The 14,946-nt window shown below is 44.9% G+C and overlaps 1 pseudogene; it reads left to right on the plus strand.

Moving 5' to 3' along the window:
• The first annotated feature begins 9,529 nt into the window (after positions 1 to 9,529).
• Positions 9,530 to 11,727, plus strand: LOC142748694 (E3 ubiquitin-protein ligase TRIM39-like; annotated as a pseudogene).
• The last annotated feature ends 3,219 nt before the right edge of the window (positions 11,728 to 14,946 follow it).

Consider the following 14,946-nt stretch of genomic DNA (forward strand, 5'->3'; position numbering starts at 1 on the left):
GGTAGCTGTAAGGCACTTTATAGGGCTGCTACAGCTTTACTGTTTTTCACGGGTTTACCTGATAAGCCAACAAAATCCCTGCTCCTCCAAATTGGGCCATAATCATGTGCAACACCAAAAGCCTCGACACCGTATAAAAGCTTACAGTATGACCCGCGGCCCGTGTACACGCTGCAGTGAGCGCCTTCAGCTCCGCGTCCTGAGCGGAAATCCCAGGTGGGAGTGGTTGCTGACACAATCTTTCATACAAGGTGGTGACGGCACATCCTGTCCTGGGTTCTCCGTTGTCATATGATCAGGATCCATCTACAAAAAGCTCAAGACCTACATTAGCATTGGGTGTTTCCACCACATTATCAAGTGCATTTGCTTCTTGTTTCATTAATTCAAAACAATCCTGTATATCATCTCTAAAATCAAATAAGAAAAATTTGTGTGGTATTTTATTATCACCTTTCTTCCTAATTCCCAATCTTATCGGACTATCAGCTTCATGTTCTGCTCCATCTAATGCTTTCTCATGGGCCTCTTCTTTCTGTTCTAGCCTTTCATCCCATTCCTCATTCCCCTCTTCTGGACCAAGCGGAAGTAATGTCGCTGGGTTCAGAACTGCGCATCTTTTGGTGAGGTTGGGGGGGTGTAAGTCTTGCAGCTGATAGATGTTTTGTACCTCCCTGTGACAACATTTCCTGCACTGTATGTGGTACCTGGATGGTGAGGGGCTCTCAAGTACAATATCTGCTACTTTATCTCGTAAACTTCTGCTGCTGCTCTGATGTAGGACGGTGCCCCTCTGATCCCAGGGCCTAGATGTACAGAGTAGTACCCAATGGTGTTTGTTTCGACCCATGTGGTTGTGTAAGGACACCTTGTGCATGTTCCTTTGCCTCATGGCAAAAGAGTTTAAAGGGTTTCATGTAGTCTGGTATGGCTGAGGCTGGTGTAGCTAAAAAATGTCCTCCTTTAGCTGCTGAAGTGTTATCAATTCCTCAGCTGTCAAGTGAAATTTTTCTGCCTTTTTCCTCGTCGTCATACCCTTAGTCTGGTACAACCTGAATTTGTACAACAAAATCCTTAAACATCCATAGACTCCCATCATGTTAACACCACACCTCTCAGTCTCCACTCTCATCTACCTCTGATTGCTGTTTCATGAGATCTTTCATAACAATAAAACTTCCACAATCCCATTTCACTTTAACAGACTAGAGTTGCTGCTGGCCGGTCTCTTATACGCTCCAAGTATAACCTGCTGCAGCTGCACTAGTGCCGGTAACTGAAATAGTTACACAGAAACACTAATAGTTTAACATATCGGCTCATATTGTTGGGAGTATTTCCTTAGTTTTGGTACATTGTTCCCAGGTGACAAAACATAAAGGAGAGAAGGAATAGAGCATTAGGTGGTCGGCCTAATGGGGAAAGCGAGGAATAAGAAGCAGTCACACAGTTTTGTAAACCAGGGAACTCATGTACCACAATAAAGGTTACAAACATAAACAAAAACTTCAAACATGAATGACGACCATTTACTTCTTCACAGTCCGGCATTGCTCTGGGTGCCTGTGATTAGATTAATCATGATGGGCCGGGGTTTCCCTTTTTTGTTTCTCTCTTGCTTCCTGCTCTTAGGACCAAAACTGTTTGTTCCACAGGTATCAGAATACAGTCCGGTGTACTCCTCCCATCAATTTGTCCCACAATTCCGTAGCATCTGGCAATTTACTTGTCATAGCCAGATGTTCATGTTGGGTCCATGAGAGCAAGCGCCCCAACATTAATTAACCCCTAGTAGTTTGGCATTTCTACATTTCTCAACATGCAATGTTTAAATACTTTTGTGTCAAAAAAGACAAAAGTATAGACGGTATGATACCTTTATTGGCTAACCATAAAAGTTCTAAAGCTTTCAGAGCACAGAGGCTCCTTTGTCAGGCAATTTACAAATGAAAATGACATTTCTCAACAAAAGAAGGCATTCATAGGATTACATTGTCTGTCTATGGGGCACTCCAACCCTCTGTAGACATCTGGATACAATCGGGATCCTTCCCTTATAGTCTTTCCCATATTGATACCTGAGATAGGGATAGGGTGGGGATATAACCTGTACCTGTCCTGGGGAAGAGGAGGTTCAGGTATCTGAGGTATCAATTGGGGGGGGGGGGGACTATTAAAGTGGTAGATTTATCTCCTGTTGTATCTCTAGCTGCAGTGTTTTTTTTCCTTATTTCTGACCTTGTGTGTTTTATATCTAGTTCTGCTGTAAAATTTTTCCATTTTACTGTTCATTACTTTCGACTGCCCATCCTTCCTTCTGTGGTCTCACTATATCCATAGCCCTGGTTCTCCTCGCCTTTCCTGGCCCTTAGAACCTAATTTGCTATTTAGTGAGCCCATTTTAATCCAGACTTCTACTTATTAGGGTAGCGAGCCCTAATTCTTGAGGTCTATTCCTGGAACTCTTTACCTAGAGTACCCCTGTAAAAGTTCCCCTATCCTGGAACTTTTTTTTATTATTTTTTTATTTATTTCCTTTAGGATGGCTACCTGACTTTCTGGAATCAATATTTCAAACACAGATATAATACACAACAAGAAGAACACACTGCAGCAGCTATTCATTCTGGGGACCAATTTTTACCTTACAAACATTTGACAATTAAATGTTCCATACAAATGTATGACCTTATTCTGGTTTAACCAAAATATTTTAAATCTACAAATGCCAATACCAACTTAAAACTATTACTTTACAATAAAGATACAGACGAGGCTGAACAAAGACATTCCCAGACTTCCAGAAGGGGAGGGGGGAGGGGGACATGAACACACATATCTGGATGTACTGTGTAAGGCGAGATTCACACGACCGGGTCCCGCCCGAGCCCGAGTATCGGCCGGTAAAATTGGCCATTTTGCCCGGCCGGTTTGCATAAAGTTTTGCATCCGTTCCGGGCCGGGCAGATCTGGACAGTGACATCAGCGGAAACTCCTGAAGGGGAATCCCCATGTGTTCGGGGATTCCGCTTCAGGAGTTTCCCCTGATGTCACTGCCCAGATATGGACAGAGACATCAAGCGCTCTGTCCAGGAGCGGAATCCCTGAAAACACGGGGATTCCGCTCCTTCAAGGAGCTAAAGTGCGGCTAGCACATAGCAGAGCGGGGATATACCTCCCTGCTCTGCTATAGTGGCGTCGCTACAGTAGTAGCAGCCGCAGCAGCAGCTAGCGGCGCCATGGAAGGTGTCGCCGGGCCAGGGCGCTTTTAAAACAAGCAGGGGAAGGGAGCCAGCGCAGCGCTCCCTTCCACCTGCTGTACGTCCCGGCCCTGCCACACAGTGTACAGCGTAGCCATTTGTCCGAATGGCATCAACTCCTCCTCATCACATGCACTCTGCGCTGTGAGGAGGAGGAGATAGAGCGCAAGCCACGGAAAACCCGGCCATCACTCGGGACACATTCCGGTAATGGCCGTGTATTACCCGGCCCCATAGACTTCTATGGGAGCCGGGCGGCCGGGTACCCGGCCGAAAATAGAGTATGTCCTATTTTTTCACGGCCGGTTTTCCCGGCCATCAAAAAATCGGTCGTGTGAATAGCCCTATTAGGGGTCTATTATTCCTAATGCAGCCGGGTGCCGGACGATTTATGACCGGCCGGCACCCGGCCGGGAAAACCTGTCGTGTGAATGAGGCCTAACAGGATCTCTTCAAGAAGAGATAAGGCAGCTGTGGGAGAACCAATCAGGATGAGGCCAATGCAAGAAACTGAGTCTTGTAGTACCACAACATCTCCCCCTGTTTCCCTCCCACCTTTCCTAAAGTTCAGCTATGCACAGCAAGATTCACTATTAACTAGCCGCCTAGAGCCTAATAATAGAAGTTGTGGTGGCTTAATCCCTTTTAACACCATATTGAAGAGGACCATTCTACTGACTCAGATTTGTTTCATATCATACATTAACAGAAGCATATATCTATATACACTATTACCTTGCACAGCACAATGTAGACACTTACAGAGACAAACCGCTATTCCCCTCATATTTCAATCATACACTTGGCATACATAAAGCACACACATATAACACGTACAGTATCCCAGACAAATTCACGGAGATTCTCTGCTGCCCAAAAGAACCGAAAAAGACTTACCCAACAGAGAAAGGGAGAGATTAGCAAGGCAAAGGCTTACTCACCGGGTTTTCTCTCCCTTTCTCCAAAGGGAAACTCCACGCTAGTTTCGGATCAGGCGGGTTTTGATGAGATCTCGCGTTCGGCCTCCAACTGTGGGATTAATCTCCATCACTCTTGAGTTCCTTTTCTCCATAACAGAATTTGTCCAGGATTCATTCATATTCACAAATAATAACTGATCGGGAGAGATTGCACATACAATGGTTTGATGTACAGAAATCTAAAATGGCTGTGGACGGAGCCTTTATTTATAGGTTCATGCTTTCACTTAAAGGACCAGTGTCACGAAAAAAAAATTTTTTAGATCAATTTGACTTTAGTGTGTTATTAAACATTTTTGTATTTCTTTGTGTGTTTGTGTTTTACTTTTTTTTATTTTTTCACTTTTTCTTCCCTATGGGGGCTGCCATTTTTTTTCCATTTCTGTATGTGTCGACATGGAATACGGCAGCTACAGTCCCATAGTGAATGCGCACGGGGCCCGTTCCATCCACTATGCTGTACGCCGTCTGTGTGGGAACGGCACATGCGCCGCTCCCACACAGTCCAAGTTGAAATGTGCGACGTCCGGCGCCATTTTCCTGTGGACCGGAAGTCGCGGCCGGACAGTAAGATTACTACTTCCGGTCGCGGCTTCCGGACTTGTGCACTTGGAGCGGCGGTAGCAGACAGAGCGGACGGACCGGAGGGAGCGGCGGCGGCAGGAGCAGGTAAGTTATTTCTATGTATGTTCGTGTTTTAGTGTGTGTTTACTACTGTATGTGAACCTACTACACTGTGTGTTAGCTCAAAATATGGCGACACACAGTGTAGGAGGTTTGACCGTTCAATCCCCTCGTTTCTCCCGGCACTAGCCAGGATAAAGGAGGGGGGGATTCTGAGAGCTCACTAGAGCGAGTGAGTTTTCTCAAATTTTGCAGCATAAAGCAATGTGGTTGCTTTACCACATGCAATGCTGCAATTTTGGGAATTGCTCCATCTAGTGACCAGCACTGGGAAATATTATAAATTAGAATCTAATTTATAATATTTCCTGACTCGTGAAAAAAATAAAAAAAATAGAACAATGTCTAATCACCTATACACTAATTGTTTAACTAAAAAAAAAAAAATTTTTTTCTAGCGACACATTACCTTTAACACACATTAACCAATCAGATGATGCCAAGTACATATAGGTATACACCCAAAAATACTTCCATATAAGGTAATGACTTTCTTCCTAATATATATGAATCCTGGTACTCCTCAGTTTGGAATGCCAGATGATGTCATCTTTACCCTATCTTAGATGATAGGAAATACATTCATTTAAGAGACGATTAAAAACATATCTAATACATATCTCAAACAATATAATGCAGTCATTTTGATAATACAATATATAAATCTAAAAGGTATTAGATTTATTACTCTGACAAATGAGACGATGGAAAAACTTTAAAAAATAGCTTGGTCATTAGGGGTTAATGGTGAGGCGGACACGGGTATCGTTTATTATTCATTATAGATTATTTAGGAAAAGAAGATTATATCCTGATAGTTTGCCACCCGTCCATAGTACAAAGAATTTTTCAACTTTATTTTCTTTACAAAGAGGTTTCCACCCGATCCATTCGGGGTAGATAAGAAAATGTGATGAGTGGGGGGGGGAGGGGGTGTTACCGATCCAGACCAGTTTGATGCAAAAAAAAAATTCCATTGACTGGCGGGGCGGGGTTTAGAGTCTGTTCACATATTGCGGAAAATCTGCAGCAAATACAGTAGCAGCAAAGTCGATGAGATAAAACAAATCTCATCCGCACGCTGCGGAAATACTGAGTGGAAAAAACACTCCGAACTGGTGCAAACATCCGCAGCATGTCGAGTGTATTTGCGTAAACGCTGCTTATTTGTTACGGGTTTTGCCCAGTGAATTCAATGGGAGGTAAAACCCACAACAAATAGCAGCAGGGGCGTAGCTAAAGGCTCATGGGCCCTGGTGCAAGAATTCAGCTTGGGTCCCCCTACCACTCCCAAGCACCACCAGACCCCTGCCCATGCCTATGCCCAGCCGCCTTGCCCAACAGTCACCATGGAGCCCCAACAATATAATGCCCTCATAGCTGCCTCCACGGTATAATTCCCCCACACAGTATAATGTCCCCCACGGTATAATACCCCCCATAGCTGCCTCCACGGTATAATACCCCCCATAGCTTCCCCTACACAGTAGAATGCCCCCATAGTATAATTCTCTCCATAGCTGCCCCACTCACAGTATAATGCCCCCGCATAGCTGCCCTCACAGTATAATGCCCCCCATACAGTATAAGGCCTCCCATACAGTAAAATGCTCCCATAGCTGCCACCATATCAGCCTCCTCCCTCCCTCACCCAGTATAATGCTTCCATATATGCCTAATATAATTACTTACCTTTCCCCATTCCCACGACGGGTGGAGGATCCTTCTCCTCCAGTCTGTTCTATGAGTGACTTGGCATAGACAGGCGCGATGACGTCACAACATCGCGCCTGCCTGCTCAGGGCCGCTCACGGCAGAGTGAATGCTGGGGCAAGGAGCCGTCACTCCTTGCACCAGCATTCAATTCAACTGTATCTGCATCGTAAGGATGCAGATGCAGTTGGAACTAGGACTAGCGGCGGTTACATGGGATGAAACATCATCCCAGGAGGCCGGCCTGGATGACGTTAGAGGGCCGGCCTCCTGGGATGACGTTTCATCCCATATAACCGCCGTTGCAGCCAATCACAGGCTGCAGCAGTCTCCTGGGATGAAACGTCATCCCAGGAGGCCTGCTCAGCAATTTTCCGCAGTGGACATTCCGAGCGAAGAACTGCACCACAGTTTGGTGCGGTTCTTCGCCCGAAATTCCCTGAGGTCATCGGGGCGGATACCAGATACCGTGGCCCAGTACCAAATGATCCGCGGCCCGGTATTGGTCCGAGGCCCAGTGGTTGGGGATCACTGATCTAGATGTTCCACCCAGTAGGATATACTAGACTTTGATGTAGAATAATCTGTTGGTTGTCGCAGAATATTGTAGTGTATGGTTATCAGTCGTTTTCTACATTGATGTGCTGGAGTTAGAAAACAGAAGAAGTCGTCCCAATCTTTACCTTGTAATTGTCTGATTACCTTGTGAGCAGAACTACAGCCTACATGTAATACAATGGATGCGGTCCTATATATTCATGCTGCGTGCGGAGTTCACTGAACAGATAAGGACGACGGTTAGATGTGTCAATTACCTGTTCAATATGAGTCAATCCATTGAAAGCCCATTTGCAAAATATTGTGAAAGTCAAGATTATTGATCCAAGGAAGGAGTAAGGAAAAACTGGGATTCAGACCTAAGGCCTCATTTACACGTGCGTGATATACGTGCGTGCGACGCGCGTGCTTTTCACGCGTGTCGTACGCACCTATATTAGTCTATGGGGCAGTGCAGACAGTCCGTGAGTTTTGCGCAGCGTGAGTGCGCTGAAAAAAACTCACGACATGTCCTATCCTTGTGCGCTGTTTGCGCATCACACACCCATTGAAGTCAATGGGTGCGTGAAAACCACGCATGCCGCACGGAAGCACTTCGGTGCGAACTGCGTGATTCGCGCAACAGCTGTCAAACTCTGAATGTAAACAGAAAAGCACCACGTACTTTTCTGTTTACAAACATCCAAGCGGAGTGTCATAATGATGGCGGCTGAGTGAAAATCACGCAGCCGCGCATCATACACTGATGACACACGCAGCTGTTAAGTGCCTTTTGCGCACGCAAAATGCCGCGTTATTTTGCGTGCGCAAAACGCACACGCTCGTTTAAATCAGGCCTAAGTGTTGTCTGACCTTGGTCCATGTTTTCCAGCCATCATAACTAGTGGATTGGTCTGTTGGTCAGGTGAGAAGGCCGAATAGTGAGTATGTAAGAGACATGTCAGAGAAATGGGCCACGAGAATTGTTGATCTAGAGTGTAATCAGTAAAGCAAGAGCTGCCAGTCAACCAGTCCCCAATCACTCGAAATTGGGCAGTCATATTGTAAAGGTGAATTTGGGGAAAATTAATCTCGCCATTGTCACGACGTTGTTGCAATATGCATAAGCTCACTCTAGGCCACCTATGATTCCAAATAAAGCCCTGAAACAGAGACTCTTCCTAAAAAGGATGATGTCAAATGTTTCCAGGCCAAAAATTGGGACTCCAGACATGCTATAATACATGACTGAACCTACGTGGTGTCATGTATTATAGCTGTCAGTGTGACACTGACAGAAAGCCTATCAGGACCTGTCGGAGGTGGATCATCATAGGCTTCCGTACATGGCAGACTTGGAGGCCATTGTCAGGCCCCCGGTTGCCAAGCCAACCACTTGCAATCATGTCGTACCGATCTGCTACAAACTTAAATACGAAGATCTATCAACCGCCGCATTTAAGGGGTTAATTGCCGAAATCTCTGGCGATTGACCATTGGCCGGCGACTGGGGACAGCTGATATCCCAGTTCCCGGACACTGTCCGTTAGGACAGTGAGCACCAGGAACCGCTCAGTAACTGTACATCCTGGTGCAGGAAGTAACCTCGCCAGGGCATACAGTTGCGTCGTCATGCGGGTACAGGTTAAAGAATAATATAAGACAGTGACAAGGGGCTCTCCGCCTGGGGAAATCAAGAACAAAAGTGTTTTTCAGGTGCTGGGCGGTAGTCCTAGAGCCTGATAGCGAGCGATTCTGTATATTTAGGCCTTATTCACACGAGCGTATTTCACGTCCGTGTTACGCGCATTAAAACAACAGACGTCACACGGACCTATGAAATTCAATGGGGCCATTCAGAGTTCTTCATGCAGCATGTGTCCGCTGCGTGAAACTCACTGCTTGTCCTATTCTTGTGCGTTTTTTGCGCATCACGCACCCATTGAAGTCAATGGGTGCGTGAAAATCACGGACAGCACTCGGTCGTCATCCGTGTGCTCTCCGTGATTCACGTGACAGTTGTTAAAGAAATGATGAGAAAAAGAAAAACAGCTCCTTCAATTTTTTTTTGCTGATGTAAAACATGCGTGACATACGGATGACATACGCGCGTAAAAAACGCAGACGCGCCACACACGGATGTCACACGGAACTGCAATGCAAGAAAAAAACTGCATTTTGTACGTGCGCAAAACTGACACGTTTGTGTGAATAAAGCCTTAGTTACACAATACATGTGCAGAGAGGAGTGAATACTTGTTAGTTTAGCCGCACCCGGAGTATAAATAGTTAAACCCGCCCTCTGGTTTCCGAGCGTCAGAGAATTGTAGTTTTGTTTCTCTCTTCCTGTCAGTCATGGCGTCTGCTGATCTGAGAGACGAGCTGGACTGCTCCATCTGTCTGACCACTTATACCGATCCTGTAATGCTGAGATGTGGACACAACTTCTGCCGGGTCTGTATTGATCGTGCGCTGGATACACAGGACGAGTCTGGACTTTATTCCTGTCCTGAATGCAGAGAAGAGTTTCGGGAGCGGCCTGCACTGATGAGGAACATAACTCTATGTAATATAGTGCAGAATTTCCTGTTTACTCAGCCAGATAAAGAACAGACCGGGATCTGCTGCACTTACTGTGTGGACTCTGCTGTACCTGCTGTTAAATCCTGTCTGATGTGTGAAGCTTCTCTGTGTGATAAACACCTGAGAGTTCACAGCAAAGCAGCAGAACACGTCTTATCTGAACCCAGCACTTCCATGGAGAATAGAAAATGTTCTGTCCATAAGAAGATCCTGGAATATTACTGCACTGAGGATGATATCTGTATCTGTGTGTCCTGCAGTTTGGCCGGAGAACATCGGGGACACCGGGTGGAGATGCTGGATGAGGCCTCGGAGAAGAAGAAGAAGAAACTGGGAAATGTTCTGCAGAAACTGATCACAAAGAGAGAGGAGACTGAGAAAAGAGTCCGGAGTCTGGAGGAGCGCTGGAGAAAAGATCAAGAAAAAGCAGCTGGAGAAGCCGAGAGAGTCACTGTCCTGTTTACAGATCTCAGGAGAGGGCTGGACGACCTGGAGAAGAGGGTCCTGAGTGAGATCTCCAGGCAAGAGGAGGAAGAGTCACTCTCACTCTCCGCTCTGATCCAGCAGCTGGAAATAAAGAAGGACGAGCTGTCCGGGAAGATGAGGGACATTGAGGAGCTGTGTAACATGACTGATCCACTGACTGTCCTACAGGGACCAGACACAGGTGACTTGTGTGATCTGGAGGAGTGGGGAGGGGATGAGGACACGGGGAGACGTGATAAACAGCTCCGTGATGTGGATGATCTGGATGTGGCTCTGATCTCAGACACATTACACACATTATGTGACATAATATCAGGTATAAGGAGTGGGATCTATGTGGAGGGTCCTGCAGACATATTACTGGATGTAAACACAGCTGCTAATAATCTCCATATATCAGACGACCGGAAAACTGCAACCAGGACAGAAGAGAAGCAGAATCGTCCAGAAACAGCAGAGAGATTCGAGGGTTATCAGGTGATAAGCGGCAGGAGATTTCCCTCAGGGCGACATTACTGGGATGTGGAGGGCAGTAGATTAGGTTGGTGGATGGTGGGGATGTGTTACCCCAGTATAGACAGGAGGGGGGATCAGTCATACATTGGAGATAATTACAAGTCCTGGATATTGAGGAGGATTAATAATCAGTATTCAGTGAGACATGACAGTAAAGAGATCCGGTTACGTGACAAGATCTCCAGTGATAGATTCAGGATATGTCTGGATTATGAGGCCGGGCAGCTGTCCTTTTATGAGCTGTGTGACCCCATTAGACACTTACACACCTTCACTGCCACCTTCACCGAGCCCCTTCATGCTGCATTATGTGTATGGGAAGGTTCTATAAAGATATCAGGGGGGGGGGGGGGGCAGCAACTGGGAGAAACCATCATAACCTAAGAAATCCGACCAGAGACTGGTGACATCACAGAGAGCGCCATCTATTGGATGGACAGGCTAATATAATAGGATGTATCATCTATAAATCAATGTCTGGGTTTTCTTCATGGTCATATATAGGGGTAGATGGGAGATTGAATCTATAAAGTGCCTACTGCTGGGAGTTGTAGTTCACATTTACGCTGCTTATCTCATACAACACGTAGGTCACACCACAATTCCATGATATGAACGGCTCCCACGTGACTGGTTACATTTGTGTAATGATTATGTATTCTGTGATTAGAGATGGAGATAACGGGATATTACGCTCTGTGCACCCTCCGGGTTGTGCTATGTAATATGGCAGCCATAGCGTCTATTATTATATATTACATTATGATATAACCCGGGTCCTTCTCTGTATTTCCTTGTATTTCACAGTTTAGTCCGGAGGGTTCTGCAGGGAGACATTTCCCTTCATATAGAGAATTGTTAATCTCGTTCCTCCTATTCTGTACCTGTCGCATTGATTGTATCGTACCTCCTATATGTCCCTCTTCTAGAGGAAATTCATCAATAAATCATTATTAAATCTCCATAAAGAGCGCACAGTCCAACATTACTGCCTCAGAACAAACACAGCCGAAATTTAGCAAAACTGGAAGTTCCTATTATTAAGCTGTTGTGAGCACGCTGGTCACTCAGCTCAACTACTCTGCCCCAACCAGACACCTCCACAGCCACTCCGGCACGGTCCAACGTGTAGGTTCATCTTAGGCTCCATTGACATCGTGCTATACAGCGTTTCCCGTAGCGTACATCTGACGGAAGGCTGCCACGTATGCCACGTTATACACAAGGAAGAACAAGGAGTATAGAAGCCATATGATAAAAGAAACCTTTATTACATAAGTTATACACATAACACAGAAGAATTTTAAAAAAGGTACAGTTGGAAAGAGTGACTGTGAAATTTCCAATGCAGAAGGGCAGGCTCAGTTAATCAGGTATAAAAATACAGGAAAGTTACCATTAGCATAAATTTTTGGCCCATTCTAAGGTCAGAACCAGCCCTAGCAAAGAGCCTATCGCTAAAACCTATGATGACAGCTAGGAGGAGTAAAAATCTCAAGGACCTCCTGACCAAAAGTCATTATGTACCCAAAACTGTCAACCCTTTTGGTGCACGGGACCCCATAACTGGATGTTACCCGTGTGGTGACTGTGTCGCATGTCCAAATATTAGCAGAGCTAATGACTTTAAGACAACAGATGGCAGTAAAACATTTATGATCAGAGACTATATCTCTTGTAGTACTACATACGTTGTATACTATGCCCTATGCGGCTGCCCAAAAATTTATGTGGGCTTACAGTTGAGGATACGCACTAGGGAGCACGTCAGGGATATTATTGGAGCTAAGAAAATCAGTGACCTAAGACAACTAAAAACATTGCCTAGACATTTTAAAGAATGTCATGGTTGCAGCCCAAGATCCCTTATGATTCGTGGTATCGATCGTATACATTGTGGCATCAGAGGGGGCGATTTGAAGAAGGTTCTGGCCCAAAGAGAATGTATGTGGATTGTGAAGCTGGGTTCTATGGTGCCAAATGGCCTTAATGAACAACTGAATTTTGCATCCTTTCTATAAATTTCCTCCTAGTATCCTACCACCTTCTGTTCTTGCTTTTAATTTATTTTTAACATGTGTCTTTTACTGTGTCACTTAGGTACTTATTTCGTCTGACAGCCTTTATTAGATGCGAATTCCAAACCTAGAGCCGGATCCTGGTCGAAGCATTGATGGAGAGGAAATATCTGTTGTGTATAGTGTCACCAATCCCTTCTTATGCTCTATGATGTATTGATAATAGTCCCCTTTTCTTAGGGCATGTTTCTACTTTTTATGATAGCGTATTTTCCACCATTTTATGTATTGAGATAATGTATTTCTCACTTTCTCTTTTTATCTATTTCTCTAGTTGGCCCCATGTGCACAATTTATTATTGGAAACATTCGGCCTTACCCACTAATTATAAATGCCCGTTGTTCACTTACCCTGTACAATTATGGGGTATTAATATGATGTTGTTTTATTTGTGAATCTTATCTTGTCACATTGTGTATAAAATTTGTGTTCACATGTTCGTAACTGAGTCAGCGGTAATCACTGTATACCCACATATTCAAGACACTCTATCTCTTCTGTGAAGGGAGTACAATGTGTCATTTCTTCTTTGATCACGATTACTTATGCATTCACTCCTATTCGTGTATGCATACACTCCCTGTTTCTCATAGAATTGTAAACTGACACAACACATATGATATCCACTCAGAACATAAAACTGACCTATAGGATTCTCTTACCTTTCCGTCTTGTCCCTCGTCCAATGAGAAGCGCGTCTCTCCCGTTCGTCACCGCTGTGTTGACGCCCCGTTCCCGCCCTTGTAGCGCACTGCGCATGTCCGGGGTCCCTGTACGCGTCGGGGACCCTGGATATGCGCTACGGCGCTGGGGCTTGGAAGTGGGGCATGCCTCACATCCGGTTGTCGGCGGGAGATATGCGCTGCACTCTCCTTGGATCAGGTGATATCGCATACACCTGTTCTCTACAGCATTTAAGGCTGCCCTGCACCAGACACTGTATACCCCTTGAGGAAGCACACCGCGAAACGCGCGTTGGGGTTTTCCATACGTCCGTCAGGCTCCAAGTACACCTCATTATGGGTAAGATACCCTTTTGCATTTGGGTTATACTTGCAAACTTTACAAATCATGAGATTGAATGTTGACTGCCTTACATTGCTTACTATAGGATACGACTTAGAGACTCGCACATGCATTATACTGTGTTTCTATTTTGTATTCCTGTACATTTATATCATGTCATGCTCTTTAGTATCTATGTTTGCCCCTGTTCACACATGCTAATGGTAACTTTCCTGTATTTTTATACCTGATTAACTGAGCCTGCCCTTCTGCATTGGAAATTTCACAGTCACTCTTTCCAACTGTACCTTTTTAAAAATTCTTCTGTGTTATGTGTATAACTTATGTAATAAAGGTTTCTTTTATCATATGGCTTCTATACTCCTTGTTCTTCCTTGTGTATAAAATGCTTATCTAGGAGTGCCTTCCTAATAGATTATTCTGGTAGTATGCTTTACGCTTATAGCATTTAACCCTTTATACCACTTGCAAGAGGAGCCCTTTTTGTGTATAATACACGTATGCCACGTACATCGCCAATGGACTCCCACACAAAGAAATACTATAGTGCGTATAGGACATTGTTTTGGCATTCGCTGGATGAATGGAAGCCAATGGAAATATTTAGAATATGCCAAAGCCGAATGTAGGGCTCTAAACGTGATGTGAAAAGGGGCTAAGGCTATGTTCACATTTGCGTTCGGTATTTCCGTTGCTCTGCTCCGTCACACACCGTTCCGTTTCATCACAGACACCACCGACAGCCGACGGAACCCATTAACTTTAATGGTTTCTGTCAGGTTTCCGTTGGGGTGTCCGTGGTTTTACTGCTGCGCTATTGTTTCTGGTCATTTTGGCTGCTAACAGCGTCTCCAACGCAGATGTGTAGGGGGCCTTAGTGAGACAACAGTAAACCTGTGTTTATTCACAAGTCACTATTAATAAAAATCAATTATATACGTCTAGAATTGTAATTGCTCCTTTTTCGAGGGGCAGAAATTCAATAGGGCTGAATTCACACATGGCAGATTTTGTTGCAGAATTTTCTGCAACTCAAAATCCCTTCCATTCATCTGAATGTGGTTGTTTCTGCAGCGGGTGCA

This window comes from Rhinoderma darwinii, chromosome 3, assembly GCF_050947455.1.
Source record: "Rhinoderma darwinii isolate aRhiDar2 chromosome 3, aRhiDar2.hap1, whole genome shotgun sequence".
Lineage (NCBI taxonomy): Eukaryota > Metazoa > Chordata > Amphibia > Anura > Rhinodermatidae > Rhinoderma > Rhinoderma darwinii.